The sequence below is a fragment of the Lepidochelys olivacea genome (genome assembly GCF_965140295.1).
Source record: "Lepidochelys olivacea isolate rLepOli2 genome assembly, chromosome: 3".
In the NCBI taxonomy this organism is placed as follows: domain Eukaryota; kingdom Metazoa; phylum Chordata; order Testudines; family Cheloniidae; genus Lepidochelys; species Lepidochelys olivacea.
In genome coordinates, this window is record NC_140413.1 from 103702970 (window position 1) to 103710708 (window position 7739).

The 7739-nt window shown below is 43.2% G+C and overlaps 1 long non-coding RNA gene across 4 annotated transcripts in view; it reads right to left on the reverse strand.

The window, feature by feature from the left end:
• Nucleotides 1-7619, reverse strand: part of LOC311518681 — a 33130-nt gene extending 25511 nt beyond the window's left edge. For 2 of the 4 annotated variants that reach the window (XR_014711068.1, XR_014711069.1), the window contains exon 1: nt 7483-7610. This is a non-coding gene — a long non-coding RNA (uncharacterized lncRNA). Of the gene's footprint in view, nt 1-449; nt 650-7482 lie in introns of all 4 variants that reach the window. The other 2 variants (XR_014711070.1, XR_014711067.1) reach the window with 2 other exon arrangements.
• Between the last annotated feature and the right edge of the window lie 120 nt (nt 7620-7739).

Sequence of the window (7739 nt, forward strand, 5' to 3'; positions counted from 1 at the left end):
CTAAGGAGACTTGGACCATGATCCTGCAAAAACTGAAACCAAAAACTTATACACATGCTTAATATTAAGTATGCAAGTAGTCTCATTGACCTCAATGGAAGTATGCACATGCCTAGAGTTAAGCATTTCTGCAAGTATTTGCCGGATCAGGCCCTTGGCCTCTGCTATAACTCCATGCAGTCTAAGTCACAAAACTGCCAGATTTCAGAGTAGCAGCTGTGTTAGTCTGTAGCCGCAAAATGAAAAGGAGTACTTGTGGCACCTTAGAGACTAACCAATTTATTTGAGCATAAGCTTTCGTGAGCTACAGCTCACTTCAGAATTTTACTTCTGAGTATATATAGCAACTTTGCCAATCTAACCACCTGTTAAATTCCTACATCTCAACATATTAGTGCACCAAAGCTGGTTAATACTAGATGTTTATAAAACCAAGTTGTTCTACTTACCTGCTTTCCCTTTTCTAGTTTCTTGGCAGAGATTTAGTACCTTAGTTCATTGGACAGAAGCTATTTTCTTTCTTTTCTCTTTCTCTCTCTTTTTTTTTTGTTTTTTTGACCTTTCTGTACAGTATGCTTGTTTTGCTTTGCTTCATTTGCATTTATGAAGTACATGATGTCTGGAAGTAGTCATATGATCAAACCACTCACTAGCAGATCAAGACAGAATAAAGGAATTTTTGGTTAGTTAGCAGTTCTAAAAAAAAATTAAAAATAATTTCAGCTCAAATGAAAAATGATTATTTCCTAAATTTTTGGCATATAGAAAAGTAAAAAAAAAAAAAAATCATTTGGGGTTGAGCTAAAACTTTTCATTTGACCAAAACCAGAGTGTTTTGTTTCAATTTCAAGCATTTTTTAACATTTTTGATTTTTTTAAAAATAAAATTACAGAAAATTTTGAAGTCATTTTAGCCCCCCCAAAATTTGTTTTGAAAATATCTAAACAAAATGTCCCAATTTTTCCAGGGTTGTTTTGTTGTTGTTTTCAGTTTTTTTTTCCTAACCAAAACCATTTGGCAAAATCAAGCTGAATTAATGAAACATTTCAGTGTCAACTTTCATGTGAAATTTTTCACCCAGCTATCCTCCCAGTGATATGAAACTATGATTTCTAAAAGCAAGTACATGAAGTTCATTTCCCAGTTTGGTTGACCATCAAAAATCTTATTTCTGAATTTTTTTCCAACATATAGTCAAGCATGATAATGATTGCGTCTTGAAATCTCCATTACTTCTGTAATCTCATGTTTGTATTGTGTCCTTCTTCTCAATGCTTTTACGTTACCCTTGTTGCAAGCAGTCAGAGAACATTATGCTTATTTGATTTCCTTTCATAAAAGTTAGTGGCCTTGGATGGAAATAACTGTAAGATGAACTAGGTGAGAGTACAGAACGCCCTCCTCCCCCAAACTATAAATATTCAACATTGCAGATTCCTTCTAAATGAAAAGCTACATTCCTTCCCCTTGGAAACAATCTTTATTCCAAAGGTAAGGATTAGCAGACTGAATTACAGGCTCAGAAAAACATTGCATCTCAGGTTATTCTATCATTATTAATAATAATGGCAAAACTTTCCAGAGGGGCTCTGAAGATTTTTATCAGCCTGGACTGTTCTCAGTGGATTTCATGTCAGGACCATTATAAATCTCTTTGAGACTTCTTGTCCGCCTCCAAAAGAAAAGAAAATGGTTATAAATGTTTGGAGGCCTCCCAGGGCTCTCTGTCTATGCACAAGAAAAGAGCCCCAGTTCTTACACATACAAATCCCAGCTGTGTTTCGTCTAGTCAAAATAGGGTCATTGGATACTAAACTCATAGGCACCAACTCCATGGGTGCTCCGGGGCTGGAGTAGCCACAAGAAAAAAATTGTGGGTGCTCAGCACCCACTGGCAGCCCTGCAGGTCAGTGCATCCCACTTCCTCCCCTAGTGCTTCCCGCCCGCTGATCAGCTCCTCCACCTCCCTCCCAGCGCCTCCTGCCCGCCGCAATCAGCTGTTCCACGGCATGCAGGAAGGGGGGACGGAGAGGAGTGGGGTCAGGAAGAGGTGGGGGGAGGAGGCTGAAAAAGGTGGGGTGGAGGCAGGGATGGGAAAAGGCAGAGCAGAGGTGGGGTCTTGGAGGAAGGGATGGAGTGGGGGTGGGTCCTGTGGCAGAGTAGGGGTTGAGCATCCCCCAGAAACTGAGTAAGTCGGAGCCTATGACTAAACTCCACTGTAGGAATTCTACACCACATCTCCTGGTCCTCCAGGGCATTTCCAGGAGAAATGGGAGAGGGGGACGGGACTTGCAAGCCCATGAGCAAGAATTTTTAATGAATCTGTAAACTCAGGGGTTGTACCCTATGATTGGAGAATTGCTAACATAGTTCTTATTTTTAAGAAAGGGAAAAAAAGTGATCCGGATAACTACAGGCCTGTTAGTTTGACATCTGTAGTATGCAAGGTCATACCAGTACTAAACTCAGAGCTAAAATAACCTCTCTCCTCCTGTTCAAGATTCCCCTGTTTATGTATCCCAGGATGGCATTAGCCCTTTTGGCCACAGTATCACATTACAAGCTCACGTTCAGCTCATTAGCCACCAAGACCCGCAAATCTTTTTCCATCCCTGCTTCTGAGGCTATAATCCCCCATCCTGCAAATACAGTCCACATTCTTTGTTCCTAGATGCGTACATTTACATTTAGCAATATTAAAACATATATTCGTTGCTTGGGCCCAGTTTACCAAGCAATCCAGATCGCTCTGAATCAGTGATCTGTCCTCTTCATTTTTACCATTCCCCCAATCTTTATCTCCTCTGCAGATTTTATCAGTAATAATTTTATGTTCTGGATGGTATGACTTCAGTGAGACACCTCCTGAAAGTTAAGCATGTGCTTAAAGTGCTTTGCTGGGTTGGGGCCTCATTGAACAATTGATGATTGTTCCTATAAGTGTTTGTGACTGAAACTTACATCACAAGGAGTTTCAAGGGCAGTGTGTAAGTTTTCTGGCAAACGGTGATATTCACTTTGGGATCCTTATCCTACACACTGTAAATAAAGACTGACGGCTAGGAGAAGTGTGTCTAGCAGGCTATCAAAGTGAAGGTGTGCTAAGCATGAGAACGGCACATCAAGGGAAGCATTGCCATCCCTCAAAGAACAGCAGCTGCATCTTGCAAGGAGTTTAACTGTGTAGACATGGCTAAGAGCAGCACAGGCTTGTTAGTTTCTTTATTAGTGAGCCAGGCAGTGTGTATTGTTCCAAATGGTGCTATATCCATCACATCTTGTCTAATGGCACTATAAAACTAAAAACTGGTACTAGAGAGTTCTCAACAACTCCATGAGCGGGAAATTACTGTTCAGAGAAGCAAATAATCTCCGTGTTGACAATTTCATGATTCGCAGTGAACGGATTAATTGTGTGCATTGGGATAAAATATTTATGGGAGAGCATAAAAACATTGTATGTTAGACAACATATCACCCTTCAAACGCATTAAGAAGATTCAAGAAAGCTAGCAGCAGAGCTCATTATCATCTTAATAGCTGCGTCTCGTGAATAAGGTATTTTATTGAAAGTCACAGCACCCAGGAGCCAGCTCAGAAAAGAGCTTTACTGGGACTTCCTGCACGGCACCAAAGTTGATGGGGAATTAGGTGTATTGCCGCCATCATTTACAGAGCCTGTGGGCTCAGTTTTGCAGTGATTATTCACACAAAACATTCCATTGACAGTGATGTATGTTTGCTGGCAAAGTGAGGATTACAGGATGAAGCCAATAGGCTGGAGTTCCCCCCACCCGCAGAATCTTAGCTGTCTATCATTATAATGGGAGTGCCAGTGATGGGGGAATAGACAGGCAAAAAGTTGGAATTCTCCCCATTACAGTTCTTCTGTGTCCTTTTGCAGAGAAAACAAAAAATAGCACTATTTAGCTCAGATTACCCAGGCAGAGGCCAAGAGGAACTAATTACACCTACTTTTTTGTTTGAGTTGTATTTTCACCCCTATGAAGTATTCACCGGTTCCCCCCACCAATGCCATTTTATTTCTCAAAGTGTAGGTACCTTTCCGAAGAATACCTATATTAAGAATGACAAAATTAAGCCTTTTTTAATAAGGAGTTCATGCATTACAACAAAACAGAGTTGCCAAATGGGCATGTCATTGAGGTCATATGAAATGTGAGGTTTTTTTGAAAGTCTTGGGGAAATGTCTTTTCAAATGACACATGAAACAACATTAAATGCCTGGTCTAGGAAGTGAGCTTCTTTCTGGTTAGGCTGTGCCTACATTGGTATACAACAAATAGAAAATGTGTTGAAAAATGCATTTTTCAGGGCACCAAATTTGTTCATGCATTTGGATCAGATTCAACAAATATTTATGACCTAAAAAAGAGGGTGGAGGGATTTTTTTTTCCCCAAAAAAGTCTCAACTGTTTGTCTGAGCCATTTTGAAAGATAGCAACTCCTCACTTAACCTTGTAGTTCTGTTCCTGAAAAATGCGACTTTAAGCAAAGCGATGTTAAGTGAATCCAATTTCCCCATAGGAATTAATGTAAATAGGGGGGGTTAGGTAACAGGGAAATGTTTTCACCAGACAAAAGGCACTATATACATGTACAGTGTAAGTTTTAAATAATTTTAAACAAACAATTTAATACTGTACTCACCAGTGATGATTGTGAAGCTTAGTTGAGGCAGGAGCACAGTGGGGTCGGGACATGGGGGCTTGCCCCGCTCTGCCCGGCAATCCTGCCGGGGAGCATGGTCGCGGGCTTGCCCACTCCCCGGCTGGAACACCAGGCAGGCAGAGTGGGGCAAGCCCCCACGCCCCAACCCCCGACAGGAGCGCCAGGCAGGCAGAGCGGGGCAGGGCAAGCTAAACAATCTTATAACGGAACATTGTGCAACTTTAAACGAGTATGTTCGCTAATAGATCAGCAACCTAGTAATGAAACAATGTTAACCAGGATGACTTTAAGTGTGGAGTTACTGTAAGATGTTTTGACTTTTTATTTGGAAATGTCATCTCATTTTGAAATTTTGCTAATTTTTAAAAAACAAAAGGATTTAAAACACCCCAAAATGACCCCAAAGGATGTTTTTGTTTGTTTTCATTTTGGTGAGTAAACCAATAAACATTCAAGTTCGGTTTGAACTGAACCAATTTTTTATTATTATTATTTTTCAGTTTGGCCTGTAAACCAAAATATCAATTATTCACTCACCATTAGTGTGGACACTTTTAGCTCAGTCTTAGCGGGTTGAACTATAGGTTAAGGTCTCTGCACTAAAGCCTTGTCTACACACAAAAGTTGGATGACTAACTATACCAGAATAGTTAAAGTGGTACAATACCTGACCCTAGTGTGGACACAGTTATACTGGTATATTTCATTCCCATACAGAAAGGGGAATAAGCATCGGGGGAGGGTGAAGCTTCTCTGTGGGGAGGCTAGCCCCCTACCCCACCTCTTCCAGCTGAGGCCCTGCCTCCTCCAGCCGAGGCCATGTCCCCGCTTACTGCTCTCAGCTCCCCACATGGCTTCGGCCGGGCCGGGTGGGCAGCTAAGATCTAGACCTGGCCTGGCTCTAATTCTCCGCCTCAGCTGAGACTTCAGTGGAGCTCTCGGTCCTGGTTGGAGGTTCAAGCCCGGAGCCCTTCCCATGTTCTGCCCCTTCTGCCCACGGCCCCACCTCATTCCACCACAGCCCTGTGTAACCCACACACCTCCTGGGTGGTGTTCTGTCCCATCAAGTGGCACCAAGACAGACAGAGAGATTAACGAGTTTGCTCTACAGCCTTATCTAGCAGCCAGTTGGCTTTTAGCTCATGCGGTAGACACTCATGCACTAAGCTCCAGAGGTCTTAGGCTCAATCCTGCCCACCAACAACCGGGGTCTGTCTGCTGCCCCTGTTGTTCCCCCCCTCTGCTTCTTCCCCCTGTGCCTCACTTCTTCTGCCTCCTTGCCCCCACTGTGGCCCTGGGACCAGAAAAGCTCTGTGCTCCCACCATGGCCCTATTGCCATGATGGGGCATGAGAGCTCCTCCAGGCCATGGCAGGGGGAGATTTTCCAGGGCCCCGAAATCCACCACTGCCCTCCTCCAAGTGGTGCAAGGTTTGGGGAGGCTTAGCCTCCTCCAGCCTCCATTACGTGCCACCTATGGGAATAAGCTACATCCATATAACTGTATCCACTCTATAGATTGTACCAGTTTAACTATATTGGTAAAAAAATTGGGCTATTGATTAATTCCAGTTAACTCAAGCAATTAACTCAAAACAAATTAACTCAATTAAACAATTAATCGTGGTTAATCGCAGGTTTAATTGCACCATTAAACAATAATAAAATTCCAATGTAAATGTATTATAAATATTTTGGATGCTTTTCTATGTTTTCTAATACATTGATTTCAATTACAACACAGAATAAAAAGTGTACACTGCTCACTTTATTTTATTTTTTTAATTACAAATATTTGCATTGTAAAAAGCATAAGCAAAAGAAATGGTATTTTTCAGTTCACCTCATACAGTACTATTTCTTTTGTTTATCCCAAGCTGACATTTGTGAGTCTCACCTGTCTCAAAATGAAAGCTCTCTTTCGGGGGGGGGGGGGGAGGAGAGAATGGTTGCCCCTTTTTGGCCCGAGTGGTTCACTAATATTTGGAGTCTTGCCAGGCTGTTCCCATTAGGAGGAGAAATTAAGGGTATGAATCAAATATTTCTTCAGTGCACTTCTATTTACAGTGAATATACACCAAGTCCTGTTTCCCTACACAGGTGTGAAACAAACAGAAGCAGGCAGTTTCCTTGCTCACAGTTTCCAAGTCTGCCTTTCCAGCGAGTCCCCTGCCCAAAAGAAGCTCTGTCTCTCTGCCCCCTCTCAGGTCTACGTTCATGATTCTGCTTCTCTCCCTGTTTGCTGGCTCTCTGGCTCCAACACACACACACAGACACACACAGCTGCAATCAATCAATAAATCCCCTCACACCTGTGTTTGCAACTAGTCCCAGGGAAATCCATCAGACCATGCAGTTTAGCTTCTGATCAACCTCACCATGATATGGCCCATTGCACTGGGCAGTGGCTTCCTATTGTTTCAAATAGTCCCTGTCTCCTCCAGCTTTCAGGCAACCAAATCATAACTGCCCCTTCGTGCCCAATTCATTTCTCATTCTGCCTTACTTCTCCATTTCATTGCACTTAAGCTTTCCTTTACTTCAGCCTTATTTGCTCATTGAGCCAGTTGCCTGCAATTCTCCAAGTTCTTAACATTTAAGATCAAGCCTGTGTCATGATTGTTCATACTACAACCATATACTGCCATTGAAAAATCTAGGTCAGAGGTTCTCAAACTGCGGTCCATGGACCACCAGTGGTCCGCAAGCTCCATTCAGGTCGTCCGCAGATCGTTCCCTCTAAGGTGCGCACCTGGACAGCCACACACAAGAGAATGAACGGCCACCCACCTCATTAGCGGAGCCATGCAAGCATGGGAATTTGGGATGTGCAGGGCTGCAGCGACCAGAGAAAGAGGTGACTTTCCCCAGCTCTAGGGCTGCGGCTGCCGGGGAGAGACAGTCGTCCTTCCCAGCCTCAGCTCTGTGGCTGCTGTTGCAGGGGAGAGAGGGAGAGACCCGCCCACCTCCTTCCCAGGCCAGCTTGGGGGTTGCGGCGGCGGGGAGAGAGGGAGAGCCCCCTCCTTCCCAGCCTCAGCTCTGTGGCT